The following is a 19,638-nucleotide window of genomic DNA, read 5'->3' as shown; positions in this document are numbered from 1 at the left end:
GGCGTAAAAAGATCCCTGACAGCTCGTAGTGCTGTTGCAAACTTTCAGGTGCAAAGCGCTAATGGCTCCAGGCGAAAACAACAGCCGTCTACAGAGACGTGAAAATACTGAGGCGTTTCTGTAGAGGCGTTTGTATACTCACGTTACGTTATTAATTGTGGTAGGTGCGCGAAGCTGTCATGGCTAGCCTACTGCAACTGTCGGGAATGAACTTACGCCGACTCGACTGTAGAGGAGGAGGAGATTAGTGTTTAACGTCCCGTCGACATCGAGGCCATTGAAGATGGCGCGCAAGTTCGAGTTAGGGCAGGATGGAGAAGGAAATCGGCATTGCCCTTTCAAAGGAACCATCCCAGCGTTTGCGTGAAGCGATTTGGGGAAATCACGGAAAACCTAAATCAGGATGGCCGGAGACGGGTTTCAACCATCGTATTCTCGAATGCGTGTCCAGTGTGCTAACCAGTGCACCACCTCGCTCGGTGCTTATCAGGCAGACCTGGCAGAGTGTGCCATATCAGTTCCTGCTAATCATGCTTGGTAAAGCTAAGAAATAATGTTTAAGATGGAAGTACTACACAAACGTAAGCCGTTTCCTCTTCTTTGCTTGAATGTCGTGGAATGTCATTAAACAGTTGTAGGCCCTACAAATGTAGAAACCGTTTCACTAACCAAAATTCTGTGTGTCGTAGTATACTTTACAAACTGAACAATATTTATAACTGACACAATTGAGCAGGTACCAGGTGAGTATAACTAAAATGCAGGTACTTACAGAAGTCCAGTGTTGACTATAATCATCGTATGGCAGCGAAACATGATAGACATTATATGCATTAATGTGGAACAGATTTAAGCTGCGAAAAATTAGTTCCAATTTTTGACCCCAGGTGCAAATCTATCGCTGAGGAAGCAAGAAAAACGCGTGGAAACGTTTCCATATGTAATGGATTAGGAATCGGACGAGGGAAGGAAAGGTCAAACAAGTGAGAAAGGTATAATGATGATTTTTATTATTAACTGCCGCTGACACAGTTTGTTCAGTATGAGCACTGTAGATATGGACGAGATGCTGTACAGCGCCAGATTTGCACCTGTGGCCAAAATTGGAACTAACGTATCTACGAAGTTTCGCTGTCATATAACTACAGTCCACACTGGAAAAAAATGTTTGTGAATTCCTAAGGGATAAACTGCTAAGGTCATCGGTCCCTAGACTTACACACTACTTAAACTAACTTATGCTAAGAACAACAACAACACACACACACTCACACACCCATGCCCGAGGAAGGACTCGAATCTCCGGCGGGAGGGGCCGCGCAGTCCGTGACACGACTCCTCAAACTGCGTGGCTACTGCGCAAGGTCGTCCTCACTGGACATCTGTGAGTAGCTGCCCCTTAATTATAACCATTCGGTATATGGGGGTGTATGAGTTGGATGATCCAGGGTCGAACTAGAGATATCACGAAAACATCACAGTACTATGAAAATATCATAGAAGATGAGATTAGACATAAGGTAACTCCATGTTTCAATGTAATACGAGGGTTGCCCTGAAAGTAAGTTCTGATCGGTCGCGAAATGGAAACCACAGTCAAAACCAGAAACGTTTTGTTTGCAACAGTTAGTTACACCATCCACCTGCTTCTCTACATAGTCGCCGCTCCAACTTCGAGTGTTTTCGTAGTGTTGTATCAACTTTCCAGCCGCCTGTGCTTTCGGCCAGTTATCTGCACTGGTCTGCAGCTCGTTGTCTGTGGAAAAAAATTGTCTTCATCGCCAGCGGTTCTTGTGAGCAGAGATGACTTTCAGGGGGAGCTAATTACAGACTGCATTGTGGGTGATCAAACACTTCTCATCGGAAACGCTGCAGGAGTGTCTTCATTGCCCCTGCAGTGTGCGGCCGAAAATTGGCATGAAGAAGGAACTGCTTGATAATTGTGTTATGTGGGCTGCATGACACTGGCGAAATCTCTAACCAGGCCCTCATACTTGGTGGGAGACGCTATTCCTTACGCATCTTTGCATGCTCACTGTTCACTCAAAGCTGAAAAGAGCGACGCGACACGAGCGACGGGCATACTAGAGACACAACCAAACACATCTGTCCAAAGATTTACCCGATTTTCCCAATGGTTTCCATTGCGCGACCGATCACAACTTACTTTCTGGACAACCCTCGTATACGAAATATAACGTTCCCTGAGAAAAGCTGAGGTGGGTAGCAGCTTTAGTACCAGATATGTAGAAGACATAGACGCCATTAACTGCGCCCAGCCTCGTCTGCAAAATAGGATTTTGATTGCATGGCATCGGCAGTGGTACTCAATTATACAGTCGTTGAATGATTTATATGACGAGCCGGAGGTTGCGGTAATGCAAAGAAAAAGAAGAAGAAGAATAGGTTGTGACTTCCGCCAGGTGTTGCTGTGTGTATGAAATTAATACACATGTGATGACAACAATTGTAGTTTGTCGCTTACACAAGCAATATAGATATGTAGGGCAGGTTCGCGTCCTGTAATTTTGTTGACGATGTCTTTAATACTGACTGTGGAGTTCAATTGAAAGCACTGAAAACTTGTTGATATGTTAATGCCTTAATGCTTCCACAGTGTCTAACTACAGAAACTTATTGGAGAAAATATTATCGCCTTCAGACAGTGAGAGAACGGTAGATTTGGGCTTACAGAACGACGATAAACTGGAAAAATGGTGCATTAAATTTAAACAAACCAAAACGTGGTAGAAATGCTGCAGGATGCGCTCGCGCTCGTGCGCGCACACACACACACAGCCAGAGAGAGAGAGAAGAGAGAGAGAGAGAGAGAGAGAGAATCGCTTTTCCACATTCACTCGCCCACAGAGTAACCTATCAAGGACCTGTCCACCTAGGATACCGATGACGAGATGGGTCCACCTCTTGTGGACAAGCTGCTCACATACTGGCGCGGTTCTCTATGATTTTGTAACGGCGACAACTGAGACGGGTCTGAGCAGCATACTTTTTGGACAGTCAGACGCTAACTGCTGTGTGGTTCCGCCCTCAAAATTCGTCCGCTGCGTGGCTCTCCCATCAACTGGCTCTGGCGACCAGCTCAGGCGGGAGTGGCTTGAAAGAACGGCCCCAGACACTAAGCGTAGTTTGGAAACACATCCAATAGATGGCAAGACGCGGCGATAGAAATACACCGTTTGTTGCAATATGCTTGGGACAACAGTACATTTTTAGGCGGACAAACTTTCGAAATTACAGTAGTTACAATTTTTAACAACAGATGGCGCTGCAAGTGATGTGAAAGATATAGAAGACAACGCAGTCTGTGGGTGCGCCATTCTGTACGTCGTCTTTCTGCTGTAAGCGTGTGCTGTTCACAACATGCAAGTGGTTTATTCCTTAGAACAGAGGATTTTTCTGGTGTTGGAATCCCACCGCCTAGAACACAGTGTTGTACCAACAAGATGAAGTTTTCAACAGAGGTTTAATGTAACCAAAGGACCGAAAAGCGATACAATAAAGGATCTGTTTGAAAAATTTCAACAGACTGGGAACGTGACGGATGAACGTGCTGGAAAGGTAGGGCGACCGCGTACGGCAACCCCAGAGGGCAACGCGCAGCTAGTGCAGCAGGTGATCCAACAGCGGTCTCGGGTTTCCGTTCGCCGTGTTGCAGCTGCGATCCAAATGACGCCAACGTCCACGTATCGTCTCATGCGCCAGAGTTTACACCTCTATCCATACAAAATTCAAACGCGGCAAACCCTCAGCGCCGCTACCATTGCTGCACGAGAGACATTTGCTAACGATATAGTGCACAGGATTGATGACGGCGATATGCATGTGGGCAGCATTTGGTTCACTGACGAAGCTTATTTTTACCTGGACGGCTTCGTCAATAAACAGAACTGGCGCATATGGGGAACCGAAAAGCCCCATGTTGCAGTCCCATCGTCCCTTCATCCTCAAAAAGTACTGGTCTGGGCCGCCATTTCTTCCAAAGGAATCATTGGCCCATTTTTCAGATCCGAAACGATTACTGTATCACGCTGTCTGGACATTCTTCGTGAATTTGTGGCGGTACAAACTGCCTTAGACTACACTGCGAACACCTCGTGGTTTATGCAAGATGGTGCCCGGCAACATCACACGGCCGACGTCTTTAATTTCCTGAATGAATATTTCGATGATCGTGTGATTGCTTTTGGCTATCCGAAACATATAGGAGGCGGCGTGGATTGGCCTCCCTATACGCCAGACATGAACCCCTGTGACTTCTTTCTGTGGGGCAACTTGAAAGACCAGGTGTACCGCTAGAATCCAGAAAAAATTGAACAGCTGAAGCAGTACATCACATCTGCATTTGAAGCCATTCCGCCAGACACGTTGTCAAAGGTTTCGGGTAATTTCATTCAGAGACTACGCCATATTATTGCTACGCATGGTGGATATGTGGAAAATATCGTACTATAGAGTTTCCCAGACCGCAGCGCCATCTGTTGTTGGCAATTGTAACTACTGTAATTTCGAAAGTTTGTCTGCCTGAAAATGTACTGTTGTCCCAAGCATATTGCAACAAACGGTGTATTTCTATGGCTGCTCGTTTAGTTTGTATTGCCGTTTCAAATATACCGGTCATTTTTGAAACACCTTGTAGATACAAATGAAACTGTACATCCCTGCCATTTCCTCTGTTGGTTGTTCTGTAGATGGCGTTTCTATGTACCTTGCTCGCAGTTAATAACCGATCTGCAGACAAACTAGAAACATTGTTGTGTCGTCAGCTTTCTCACTGCACAGCTGTAAATTTAGCTGGTGCCATTATTGACCCCATGACACGGTAAGTCTTTTTGTTTTAGACTTGGTCAAAGTTTACTTATCAACCAAATACCGTTTTCTTTCAAGGCTTAATTAGTGTTTTCATTTACTGTATAACAGTATCAAACCGATCTCCAAATGTCCAGACGTCATTTTCTGAACTTTCCACTCCAAACCATGACCCCTTCACTATAAATCCCATCTCTAATTGTGAAAGAAGCTGTACTCCATCACTACCTGCACTACCACCTCCTCGGAAAAGGGGTGACAACTATTTACTCAACCGAAACTAACTCTTCGAGTCCAACTTCTGCAATTACAGTAATACCGGTGTCCGATGAAGTAATCGTGCTCCATAGACAAAACACAATTAACGAAGCGTTTCAGAGAGCATAAGAAAATTCTGAGCAGTATGATACAAATAAATAAGTAGTAACAATTGTTCAGCAAAGTCATAAATATTTTTGTGTAGCTAGTTTTTCAACTAATAAAAATATTTAAAAATATATCAAACAAGTTTTACATTTCCTTTATTTCATGTAATAGAAATTTATTAATAGCTCTGCTGACTTCACGTATATTTTTAGATATGGCCTGGGTGGATACCTTAAACAAATGGTATAGACTTTTGGAACGGCCACCAGCTGCTAAAAATCTTAGTGTTATTGTCAGATAATATTTACATGGTATAGCTTCTCTGAAGTCTGTATTTTCCTTAGAAACCATAGGTGAAATTTCATTCAGCAGACGTTCAATATCAGTGTAGCATACCCGGCAAAGGTTATCAAACAGTGCAGATGGTTCACAAGGCAGCTTATTATAATTTTCTTTCATAAATTCTCTGCAATCAAAAAATGGTTCAAATGGCTCTGCGCACTATGGGACTTAACATCTTAGGTCATCAGTACCCTAGAACTTAGAACTACTTAAACCTAACTAACCTAAGGACATCACACACATCTATGCCCGAAGCAGGATTCAAATCTGCAACCGTAGCAGTCCCGCGCTTCCGGACTGCTGCGCCTAGAACCGCAGGGCCACCGCACCCGGCTCTCTGCGATCAAAAATTATTAAACTATAATTTTATATAATTATATTAGATTCAGTACACACATGAAACTAAATAATAATCATAATTCCATGAGCACAGCTATAATATAATAATTTGATAGTTACATGGTACGGTTTATATCAATTTTTAACATCCACAATCTTCTTTTCCACATTTTCCTTTTTTCCATTTCTTTTAATTTTATAATACAGACAGGTTAAGCCAAAAGTGATGTTCGACACAGCCTCGAGGTCCGTCACTCTTGCTTCTCCAGAACATACAAGAGCACTCGCAACCGTGTGGCTGGTTCCCCTAATGTAGCCACGCCTTTGTAGATGCTTGGAGTCTGCTGCGGCAGATGCCAATCGTGTAGACGCGGTTTGAGTTGTGTTTTCAATTCAGAAAAACAAATTGAAGAAATATAAAGAGGCTATCTCTCTACAAAAGGAATTTAAAAAATTCAGTGGTCGCAATCTAAAAGAGAAGCTATAGGGAAGAGTGTGCTGCAGTCTTTCAGAACTGGATTGAACTGTCTGGACCAGTATAACAAACGTATTGAGCCGTGGCTGGCTCATGTTATGCGTTGGATTAAACCTTGGTTGCTATTCTGTGTTTAGTCTCCCGTGGTTATCGCGATTATGCTGTTATTCCCTCTCTCAGCGAGGGGCAGCAATGGTGTGTATCGATATTCGCATTTTGTACTATCTTTGGTCTGGCGCCTATAGTTCACGCCTGGGCTGTGTGCGAGCAGTTGGACGGATGTCGTGGAGCTTTGCTACGAGGTCCGTGGCTCACCTTTACTGGGCACGAAAGTTGAGTTTTGACTTAATCTTCCAGCAAGTCACGAATGTTCACATTGTGTCGTTTGGATTTCGTTGTCGGCTGTTGGGACATTCCCGCGAGCAACAACGTGTGTTTTCAAGTTGGCAAATTTCGGCCACCCTCCGGTGGAGTTTAACTGTGCTTGGTTATTTTGAATTGAAGCGTACCAGCGGAATCTTCTGCCTTGTGGCCGTTAACGTTCCGGCTACCCGCCCTGGCCGTTGACGTGAATTCAGGCAGTGTATTTTCCTCATCGTGTTGTCGCTGTCCAGCACGGTGTGTAGTTTGACAGCTGAATGTATAACTGGTTGTGGGCTCCAATACCTTCTACGTTGTTCCATTGAACTCCCTGTTGTGTGCTGGTAGAGTGGAGCGGAAGTTATCTTGTCGGTGGGTCCGTTGACTGTGTGTCGGTTGGGTTGTCGTCGGATCGAGAGTGGTTGGGCCGACTGCCTGTCTCACCAAAGTGAGCAGTAGCGTTTGAATTACAGGCCGACCCTCGGAAACATCTGAGCGCCGTTGGGTGTACTGCCTTTTCTTATTTTTTTGCTGTTGTTTGTAATTGTATGGCTTCTAGCCGATTTTTAAATGAAGGTTGTTTGGCCCTTCAGCCTAATTAAAGAACTGTTTTAAGATACGGCCTTTTGCCTTTTAAAAACTGAATTTTGCTTTCAGTCTTAAGAGATGGGCCTTCAGCCTATTTTTTTTTAAGTTAAAGTTGTTTTGCTGTTAAGGTGTGAGATCGTTTGGGCCTTCAGTCTAATTGAAAGAAATGGTTTTAAGATAAGGCCTCCGCCTTTTAAATTTCTGATTTTGGTTTGAGTTTTATGTTATTGGCTTTCAGCCGATTTTAAATTAAAGTGGTCCTGTCCTTAAGGTATGAGACTGTATGGCGTATTCAGCCCGTTATTAAGTTCCACAAATTAATGCTGATTTTTTAAAAAATTTTCTTGGCTCTTGTAATGATTGGTCAAATAAATAAAAGGTTGCATGTTCGAGTGTATCTGACAGCCGCTTATTATGGCCACTTTCCACAATCCAAACAACCTCTCCTGTCCTGCAGGTTTAGCAGGGCGTCTCAGGTATTTCATGGTACACTAGTTTCATTCATTCATGTAGACATCGCCATTACCACAATTTAAATTTTTCGAATTGTCAAGGTATTGATCGTTGTGGATCAAGTAGTTTGCAAAAAATCACTTATCTGCATACCATAGGTATCACCTCTTGTTTCTATAGGCCCACAGGGTTGCAGAAGGCATTCGCCATTCGTATGATCCGTCCTCTAGACTCTAATCATTTCTTCTTACGAAATTATGTATAATGTATAGTTTTATGATTATGTCTGAAAAACGGACATCCATATCGACAGGACGACGAAATATTCTCCATTTGTTCGCCACAATCTCAAAAGTACATTTCACCATTCTGCAAGCACGACAAAGTCTACAGTTAAAAATACGTTGTTTCACTGTCAGATTTCCCTTAGAGTAAGACGGCAGAGTATGTCTAGACAGTGAAAATGCCTCATCTCCTACAAAGTTAAAATGCCGAAGTTCTCCTTCCTCGTCGTGCCGCAATTTTCGTGGATTTGAAATGTTTAAATTCTTACCTTTCAGAGTTTCACAGAAGTAAGATTTCTTGAATACAGCAGAACCAGCACTGGCACCGTATGAGCCCACGTCTAGCACAGTGAAACAATAGTCAGCGTCCACCTACACCCGAAAGTGTTGCTGAAAAAAATTCTTGTAATTATAAAGCTGAGCCACTGTTCACAGGTTTCTTCAGTCTTACATGCTTTCCGTCCACAGAACCAATGCAGTTTGTATACTCAGTTATGCCTAAAAATTGTCTGGCGGTAATCATCCAGTCATCTTGAGTTTCTTCTGCCATGTAAAGAGACTGTAACACATTTCCAAAACTGCTCGCATCTAACCTTCAGAATTTCTTTGACTGTAGTGGTTTCGGTGATATGAAGAGGCTGCAACACATTTCCACAATTGATTGCATGTCTCCTTTACAATTTATTTGATTGTGGTCGCCCGTAGCAGATATTCATAATGTAAAGAGCAACAGCTGTTTCCAGTTGCAAGGTTTTTGGAAGAAATAAAATTCAGTAACAGTGTTAATATTCATTCATAGGTACGTTACACTGCCTGATTACTATAAAGTATACGGAGTGTTAATTTCATTCATGACATGTAAAGAAATTCAAAAGACCTGGAAAAATCTGAAGGACTTTTACGCGAGAGAACTGGCATCACAGAAAAAGTATCTGTCAGGCTGCAAGAAAATGAAAAAAAGACACCTCTACTTCGATGCAATGTTATTTCTGCTCCCTCCAGTGTAAGACTGACTGACCACCAGCAACATCGAAATTCTGAGAAATAACAGAGGAAACAAAGGAAGTATGTCAGCTCCTCAGGTTGTCTCCACAAAACAACAACAACGATGCAGCAATGAGCACAAAAGAAAAAATCCTACTATATGAGAATCAAGTAGGTTACTTCATATGACACGTCTCTTTTAAATATATTAAAAGAGAAACAAACAAAGAAACTAACGAAGCCAAAAATTTAGCTTTGATGCTTGTCACCAAGTTGGCAAAGTTAAACTTTACGCAAAAGTAGAAATTCTGAGCTTGATGAGGAATATCAACTTCCACCAATTTTTCCACAGCATAACAAGAAGACTCAAGTAACTTAATCTCCAGCAACTTCTTTCGTTCAACTGTATTTGTCAAATGTCCTACCTACATGAAACGGAACCTCCACAAACTGTATTCCTACCCAGAAACTTCCATGTGCAACTTGGTTTAGCAGTTTTTACAGGAAACATGTTCACGAATTATGACTTCCAGTTGTGATTTTCTTGATTTATGTGTGCTTACTTTGAAGTCATTGTTAAGCGCTTCTCCCAAGTGAAACTCCCCCATCGCACCCCCCCCCCCCCTTTCTCTAGTGGAAAGGGTAAGATGGCCCGTCAAAAGCTGGACACAGGTCAAGCATGCAAGCATGAAACAGAAAGAAGTTGTACTGAACGGTGAATATAAAGCAAAATAGAAACATTGAACTGTCCAGGAACAATAAGTGCAATAAAGAGCGGGCTGATACACCAGTGAGGTCGTGGGTAAGTGGTCACAGTCTTGGACTGCCCAGCGGGTTAGCCGTCTTCAAAACTCCTACGAGCAGTTTTTCTTTACAGTATGATGAACTGTCCGTCCGGTCATTGAAATGTTTGTTCTCTGTCTGTAGTCTTGGCAGCTGTCATACTATACATTGGTTATAGAAAACGAGTTATATGGCAAGAATACGTTACCTTCACAAGTAAATGTGATGATGTGATGAATAGTGAGAGCAGGCGAGATACCACATTTGTTATACTGGTCCAGACAGTTCAATCCAGTTCTGAAAGACTGCAGCACACTCTTCCCTATAGCTTCTCTTTTAAATTGCGACCACTGTATTTTTTAAATTCCTTTTGTCTCACAGAAATGAAAACAACAAATCTACGGGTGTGAACTACGATACAACAAAGGAATTCACGAACAAAGAACTCTAAAATGGAAGGCTTCAAAAATGTTTAAAACCTGCGTTTCGACAGATCACAGAGGAACTGTGTGACTGTGAAACTGTTCAGTTCATTTTTTGCAACTTATGAGACAAACTATTATGTTTTCATCATTTCCTTAGAAATGATCACATTATACGAACACCTATATCGGGTAAAGGAGGGGTTTTTCTCTCACTTACCAGTCGTACAAATTATGTGCGTCGATAAGAGATTCCTATCGTGTGACACACGTTCTGTCACTAACGCTGTGTATGACACTCAAGACATGTTTTCCGGCGAAGGATTCGGTTGACTTAGCGCCTTGTCATCAAAGGTTTGGGGTTCCCATTAGAAAACTACTCCCTTTCGGCTACTAGTAGAGTAGTTGTGAAGAATCAGTGTCATTATAGTTCCATACCTTACACCTCGATGTTGCAGACGGACGTTACACCACGACACAGAGACAAATATGATTAAAGCGAACAGCCAAAGAAATTGGTCTGCAGGAGGTTTGAACACGTCTCGCCCGCTTAACAGTTTAACACCGTAATCACATTACCAAGACGCATGTTCCCTGCCCTCCTGTTGCATATTGCACTTCTTGTTCTTGATCTGTGTTCGGTTTTTGACGGTCGATCCACTGGGCACTTTTGCCACTAAATCTGAGGGGGGAGCGGTGGGGAGCTCCCTTGTCAGGCGGTACAGACTTTCTCCTTGTCGTATCTTGCTTTGTTATTTTCGACCCTGTTGCAGTGCGTCAAAACTATTCTTACTCCTTGCATAGTACTGAAATAATTTATTTGGGAGATTTTGCAACACTTCATGTAATTTGTAAAATTCTCCTTTCACCAGTCCTTGATTTACAATTTGATGCAAACAGTAACGATATTTGAACTATTTTCTCGCTGTAATTCGTAATAAAAGCACTACCATACAAACTGTTTCGATGAAATCCATGGCGGTACTGCGGGTAGTTGCGATTTTCCTGTCGCCGTGTAGGCTCCATACTGTGCTGCCGCAACAGCAGTTGTTCAGTCGCGCCGACTAAAAAATCGCCTGCGTGCGTCTAGCCTAACACTGAAAGCATACTTCATCTGAAGCAATGCGACGACGAGAATTCTCCTTATATTTCTTTGTAGATGGTGAAGGAATCGCAGGTTCAGAAGTTGAAGTACCCTCCGAGCTGTTATCATTTTGTCGTCTCGGTTTCATCCACCGTTCCTTCGACAGCTATTACTGTTTATCATTACTGCAAGAATATAATTTGATTAAACACTAAGCAGCATGAAAAAATTGTTTCAAATTTTAATTATTATTTTAACAAAATAATCTATCATTTCAGTTGCACTCAACAGTTGAAAATTGGATTAATATAGGAAGAGGATTCAGAAATAAATTCCCGCACTGTGTGGGTTCGATGGACGGCAAACATCTAGTTATCGGGAATCCATCTCATAGTGGAACTGAATATTACAACTACAAGAAAACTTTCAGAGACTGATGACCTCAGATGTTAAGTCCCATAGTGCTCAGAGACAATTTGAAAACTTTCAGAATAGTTCTTTTGAAATTAGTCGATAGCAATTATATTATAAATTTACATTTGTTGACACAGGGTGGTCAACGGATAATTAGCGATGATAGCGTTTTTAGGTATTCGTTATTGTGGTAAAGAATCTGCAGAAACAAAATTAACTTTCCCACGCCATGCTCACTTCCCCGATCGATTAATAACATAAACATGCCACATGTGTTTTAAGCAGATGATGCTTTTGTAATCAGTTACGAAGCCTTACCAAGGAAATCATGAGATCGGATCACCAAAAAGGATATTTAATCCTGGGCTACAATGGAGAATAAATTTGGCAGTCTAACTTCAGTATTTAGGATTTTTCGAAGAACTATGAATTTAGAACTTGTAACTGTGAAACAAATTACAATCACGTGTATGCTACTATACGTAACCGAACAGGAACATCTGGTATTAACAGCACTAGGCAGAAGTGGCAGCATCTAAATGGCCTCTTTCCCGGAAACGTACTATTTAACTGTGGTGTAACAATTTAAAATCTTCAAAATTTCAATATGAGTGGAATTAAGTCGACTTTAGTTGCTAAAAAAGTTTGAGCTCGACTGCATTTAAACTTTTCCGGCTAGGATTTTTAGAACGGAACCATCAGTAGGACATGACCTCTGAACCACCTCTGTAGGAGTCCGTGTATTGATTATTGTTTACACTAAAGTCTTGAAACTTGGTACAGCTGTATTATTTAATTAATTAAATCAAATACTGTAATTAGAACTTCCTATCATAAATACAAATGATATTTAATCTATTACGAATAAGGATGTATCTGTTCCAAATTTGGTTTTTGGTAAATAATTTGAAAAGTAATAGAGGTAGCTTAATGGAGTCACATAGTTAATGTTTTTATATCAAACTGAGGCTAAATACGAATTTTCATATTTCTGAGCATAATACCCTCCTGGAAATGGAAAAAAGAACACATTGACACCGGTGTGTCAGACCCACCATACTTGCTCCGGACACTGCGAGAGGGCTGTACAAGCAATGATCACACGCACGGCACAGCGGACACACCGGGAACCGCGGTGTTGGCCGTCGAATGGCGCTAGCTGCGCAGCATTTGTGCACCGCCGCCGTCAGTGTCAGCCAGTTTGCCGTGGCATACGGAGCTCCATCGCAGTCTTTAACACTGGTAGCATGCCGCGACAGCGTGGACGTGAACCGTATGTGCAGTTGACGGACTTTGAGCGAGGGCGTATAGTGGGCCTGCGGGAGGCCGGGTGGACGTACCGCCGAATTGCTCAACACGTGGGGCGTGAGGTCTCCACAGTACATCGATGTTGTCACCAGTAGTCGGCGGAAGGTGCACGTGTCCGTCGACCTGGGACCGGACCGCAGCGACGCACGGATGCACGCCAAGACCGAGGCACACAGGGCCAACACCCGGCATCATGGTGTGGGGAGCGATCTCCTACACTGGCCGTACACCTCTGGTGATCGTCGAGGGGACACGGAATAGTGCACGGTACATCCAAACCGTCATCGAACCCATCGTTCTACCATTCCTAGACCGGCAAGGGAACTTCCTGTTCCAACAGGAGAATGCACGTCCGCATGTATCCCGTGCCACCCAACGTGCTCTAGAAGGTGTAAGTCAACTACTCTGGCCAGCAAGAACGCCGAATCTGTCCCCCATTGAGCATGTTTGGGACTGGATGAAGCGTCGTCTCACGCGGTCTGCACGTCCAGCACGAACGCTGGTCCAACTGAGGCGCCAGGAGGAAATGGCATGGCAAGCCGTTCCACAGGACTACATCCAGCATCTCTACGATCGTCTCCATGGGAGAATAGCAGCCTGCATTGCTGCGAAAGGTGGATATACACTGTACTAGTGCCGACATTGTGCATGCTCTGTTGCCTGTGTCTATGTGCCTGTGGTTCTGCCAGTGTGATCATGTGATGTATCTGACCCCAGGAATGTGTCAATAAAGTTTCCCCTTCCTGTGACAATGAATTCAAGGTGTTCTTATTTCAATTTCCAGGAGTGTATTTAGCGGCCTCAGCTTTTGGTAAAATCGCCGATTTTGACCAAAAAATTGCAGCGATCAAGTTGAGACTTCTAACTTTTGATTAAGACATACATTTGCGCATTGTGAACAGTGTTTGGCTTTCTAGCTGCTTTATTTAATGCCCTTTTCTTAAAATGATATATTTAGTGAAACTTATTTATCTGATCATTCTGAGATTTAACGATTTTAACATTGATATATTGAAGCATATGAGGTGCAACAATAAAGTAATGAGACAGATTTTCTTTGGAAGATGTGGCAACCCTGCAGGCTAGCGTGGACACAATATCTTTGACCTTGGGCTATAAGCTGTTCTAGTTCAAGTGGCGTGTCGATGGAACTGCTCAGTCGTGAGTTGTGCTGTAATAAGCTAATACGTGTTTGTGTCTCTCGTCACGGAAATGTAGCCGCATAATATCGCGCAACGGTATGCCATTTCTTTTGTAATTAAATTAGGTGAAAACGCGACGACAACTTATGGTAAGCTTCAGAAGGCTTTTGGAGGGGAGGTTATGTCAAGAGCATAAGTTTGTAATTGGCATAAAATGTTTAGTAAAGGCAGAACGAACGTTGAAGATGAAGACCGCAGTGGACCACCATCAACCTCACGGATGGATGTCAAGTAAACCAGGGTGCGTGAACGCTTACGATCTGATGGAAGATTATCCATGGAAATGATTGCAGAAGAACTGAACATCAATCGAGAAACGGTTCTTCTAACTGAAGATCTTGGTATGAGAAAGATTTGTGCAAAAATCTCACACCAAAACAGCGAGAAACACGGAAAAATGTGGCAACCGATCCGTTAGAAGAATTATTGAGCCGTGTTATCACTGGTGATGAAAGTTGATTTTTCAGTACGATCCAGAGACAAAACGCCAAAGTTCGCAATGGTGCCCAAGGGGATCAAACAGACCAAAAAAAGCTCGCATGTCAAACTTAAACGTGAAATGCGTGCTTGTATGGTTCTTTGATTCGAAGGGAATTGTTCATAAAGAGTTGCTGCCTCCTGGACAAACAGTTAACCAATATTACAACAAAGAAATTTTAGAAAGACTTCGTAAAAGAGTGTCCGTGCCAACATTGCTGATAATTGGATTCGGCATCACGATAATGCTCCATCCCATGCTGTTCTGTCAGTACAGCAATTTTTAACCTCAAAACAAATTTCAGTACTACCACAGCCACCTTATTCACCAGATATCGCTCCGTGAGACATTTTTCTATTTCCAAGACTCAGAACGGCGGTCAAGGGACACCATTTTCAAACAACACAAGATGTCCAAAAAGCTGTGACGAGAGTCTTGGAGGATATTAAAGAAGATGAGTTCCACAAATGTTACCATCAATGGCAGAAGCGCTGGAAAAAGTGTGTGCAATCAGAAGGGAACTACCCTGAAGGAGACAACACTGATCTTGAATAAAACGGTGAGCAACAGCTTTTTCTTCACATTAGTCTCATTACTTTATTGTCGGACCTCGTACACTGACAGAGTTTGGAAAAGCTATTTCCGTTTCTAATTACACTCTTAGATTGTGGTGCAATACTGCCTATGCTTGGTACAGATGCGTTACGCTGCCCTGGCACTAGTAGAAGTGAACTGGGGGTAAGTCCCGGCACACTTGCTCGCCTCTGTATCTCTCAGAATGAGACAGCACTTGTTTCGTCGCAGTGTTCTTTAAGTTCCGGGAACAAATGAAAATCAGACGAAGTCAAATCCGAATTTTATGGAGGACGACCGGCGCCGCTGAACCCAAGGCATCGGATTGTTGCCGATGTCGCAGCGCTCGTGTATGGTCCTGGAAGTCAGGCTGAAGCAGAGGGTGCACCATGCGTGGACGAACTCTTAGAATTCGAAATTCGTCTGCAGCACACTGTTTCTCACGCACCCAAAAAATGGTTCAAATGGCTCTGAGCAATATGAGACTTAACATCTGAGGTCATCAGTCCCTTAGAACTTAGATTTACTTAAACCTAAGTAACCTAAGGACATCACACACATCCACGCCCGAGGCAGGATTCGAACCTGCAACCGTAGCGGTCACGCGGTTCCAGACTGAAGCGCCTAGAACCGCTCGGCCACTCTGGACGGCTCAAGCACCGACATAGCTATTTTCCACACAGCCATATTACACGCTACAATTCTGAGCCCTCTAGCGGCAGAGGGCTGGAAATGTGTAGACGTGAAGAATAAAGATGTAGCACGTTAATAACATTGTTTTATTTTTTAACAAAGCTTTGAGAGTTTTCACATAAAAACGTGGAGGAATTACTTTTCAGAACGTCATCGTACTTTCTTATTATACTTTTACCTGTCAGTTTGAAAAATCGAAATTTGCTTCTACTTTTTTTTTTACTTAGTCTATAGGTAGCTATATTTCGCTAATACTAGTACTGTTTCTCTTAATTTTTTTTAGATTTTAGGTAGATTATAGTACCCATTTTTATTTCTGTCAGCCATAATGTATTTATCGCCTGTGAACATCAGTCGGTGCTAACGGTCTCGCTGCAGTGGTAACACTGCTTCCAGTAAGTGCATCGTGAGCTTGGCCAGCACTTGGATGGGTGACCGTACTGGTCTACCGAGCGCTGTTTGCAAACGAGGTGCACTCAGACCTTGTGAGGCCAATTTAGCAGCTAACTGATTGCGAAGTAGCAGCTCCGGTCACGAAGACTGACAACGGCTTGGAAGATGCTGTGTTGACCGTATGCTCCTCCGTATCTTCATTCTATCGGTTGAGGAAGATATGGCGGTCGGACGGTCCTGTTAGGTCGATGCGTCTTCGGACGTAGTTTACTTTGAGAGTTTTTAAACCGAATAAACAAAAGTATTATAGCTGTTAGTTTGCATGTTACCAAGCAATCTGAACACTACATTTAGTTTTTGAAGTTTGGTGATACACTACTGGCCATTAAAATTGCTACACCATGAAGATGACGTGCTACAGGCGCGAAATTTAACCGAAAGGAAGAAATTGCTGTGATATGCTAATGATTGACTTTTCAGAGCGTTCACACAAGGTTGGCGCCGGTGGCGACGCCTACAACGTGATGACATGAGAAAAGTTTCTCATACACAACAAGCTGTTGACCGGCGTTGCCTGCTGAAACGTTGTTGTGATGCCTCATGTAAGGAGGAGAAATGCGTACCATCACGTTTCCGACTTTCATAAAGGTCGGATTGTAGCCTATCGCGATTGCGGTTTATCATATCGCGACATTGCTGCTCGCGTTGGTCGAGATCCAATGACTGTTAGCAGAATATGGAATCGGTGGGTTTCAGGAGGGTAATACGGAACACCGTGCTGGATCCCTGCGGCCTCGCGAAATTACAGCAGTAGAGATGACAGATATCGTATCCACATGGCTGTAACGGGTCGTGCAGCCACGTCTTGATCCCTGAGTCAACAGGTGGGGACGTTTGCAAGACAACAACCATCTGCACGAACAGTTCGACGACATTTGCAGCACCATGGACTATCAGCTCGGAGACCATGGCTGCGGTTACCCTTGACGCTGCATCACAGACAGGAGCGCCTGCGATGGCGTACTCAATGACGAACCTGGGTGCACGTATGGCAAAACGTCATTTTTTCGGATGAATCCAGGTTCTGTTTACAGCATCATGATGGTCGCATCCTTGTTTGGCGACATCGCTGTGAACGCACATTGGAAGCGTGTATTTGCCATCGCCATACTGGCGTATCACCCGGCGTGGTGGTATGGGGTGCCATTGGTTACACGTCTCGGTCACCTCTTGTTCGTTTGACGGCACTTTGAACAGTGGACATTACATTTCAGATGTGTTGCGACCCGTGGCTGTACCCTTAATTCCATCCCTGCGAAACCCTACATTTCAGCAGGACAATGCACGACCGCATGTTGCAGGTCCTGTACTGGTCTTTCTGGATGAAGAAAATGTTCCACTGCTGGCCTGGCCAGCACATTCTTCAGATCTTCAACTGAAAACGTCTGGTCAACGTTTGGTCAATCAATGCCCTGGCCAGCACATTCTCGAAATTTCTCACCAACTGAAAACGTCTGGTCAATGGTGGCCGAGCAACTGGCTCGTCACAATACGCAAGTCACTACTCTTGATGAACTGTGGTATCGTGTTGATGCTGCATGGGCAGCTGTTCCTGTACACGCCATCCAAGCTCTGTTTGACTCAATGCCCAGGCGTATCAAGGCTGTTATTACGGCCAGAGGTGGTTGTTCTGTGCACTGATTTCTCAGGATCTATGCACCCAAATTGCCTGAAAATGTACCTGAACTTTTCGAATCAGATAGCGCAGAGGAAGCCATCAGTGATCATAAGGTTGTGATAGCATCGACTACAGGCATTATGTGGATTGTTACGGAAGGTAGGGAAACGTTTTGTTTAGTAACACTAGCAGGATACAAACTGCTGCGTATTTTCTTTTCCTTATTCTGGTCACACTAGATTTTCTGTTTTAATTTTGCTTTACGATGGCGTTAAAAGTAGTGCCTCCGAATATCTTATGTGAAAACTCTTGAAGCTTTTTAAATAAAACAAATACTATTAACTTTTCACCCTCGCGACGAACACATTTCTCCCAACTAGAGACTATGTTGTTGATACGTTCACTGTATAATGTTGGACTTCGTTGACAGAGACAAAACCTCACCTCTGCTGTCAATACTAAATCACTATGAAAGTGAACTCCTCGATGGTGTTTGTTAAGTTGTGGAAACAGACGAAAATGGGATAGTATACTTATATGGATATGGTGCCTGTTCTTTCGGACGTATTACGAGCTATAGTTCTGTAATGCTAATCTTACAATGTTCTTCTTTAAATTTAGGAGGTTATCAAAAGACTATTGCATCCATTTTTATTTCCATGTGCCATAACGTTTCAGGGGGAGCTAATTACAGACTGCATTGTGGGTATTCAAACACTTCTCATCGGAAACGCTGCAGGAGTGTCTTCATTGCCCCTGCAGTGTGCGGCCGAAAATTGGCATGAAGAAGGAACTGCTTGATAATTGTGTTATGTGGGCTGCATGACACTGGCGAAATCTCTAACCAGGCCCTCATACTTGGTGGGAGACGCTATTTCTTACGCATTTTTGCATGCTCACTGTTCACTCAAAGCTGAAAAGAGCGACGCGACACGAGCGACGGGCATACTAGAGACGCAGCCCAACACATCTGTCCAAAGATTTACCCGATTTTCCCAATGGTTTCCATTGCGCGACCGATCAGAACTTACTTTCTGGACAAACCTCGTATACGAAATATAACGTTCCTTGAGAAAAGCTGAGATGGGTAGCAGCTTTAGTACCAGATATGTAGAAGACATAGACGCCATTAACTGCGCCCAGCCTCGTCTGCAAAATAGGATTTTGATTGCATGGCATCGGCAGTGGTACTCAATTATACAGTCGTTGAATGATTTATATGACGAGCCGGAGGTTGCGGTAATGCAAAGAAAAAGAAGAAGAAGAATAGGTTGTGACTTCCGCCAGGTGTTGCTGTGTGTATGAAATTAATACACATGTGATGACAACAATTGTAGTTTGTCGCTTACACAAGCAATATAGATATGTAGGGCAGGTTCGCGTCCTGTAATTTTGTTGACGATGTCTTCATACTGACTGTGGAGTTCAATTGAAGGCACTGAAACCTGGTAGATATGTTAATGCCTTAATGCTTCCACAGTGTCTCACTACAGAAAGTTATACTTATTGGAGAAAATATGAACTTATTATCGTCTTCAGACAGTGAGAGAACGGTAGATTTGGGCTTACAGAACGACGATAAACTGGAAAAA

Source organism: Schistocerca gregaria, chromosome 1, assembly GCF_023897955.1.
Source record: "Schistocerca gregaria isolate iqSchGreg1 chromosome 1, iqSchGreg1.2, whole genome shotgun sequence".
NCBI lineage: Eukaryota > Metazoa > Arthropoda > Insecta > Orthoptera > Acrididae > Schistocerca > Schistocerca gregaria.
This window is presented reverse-complemented; position numbering follows the sequence as displayed.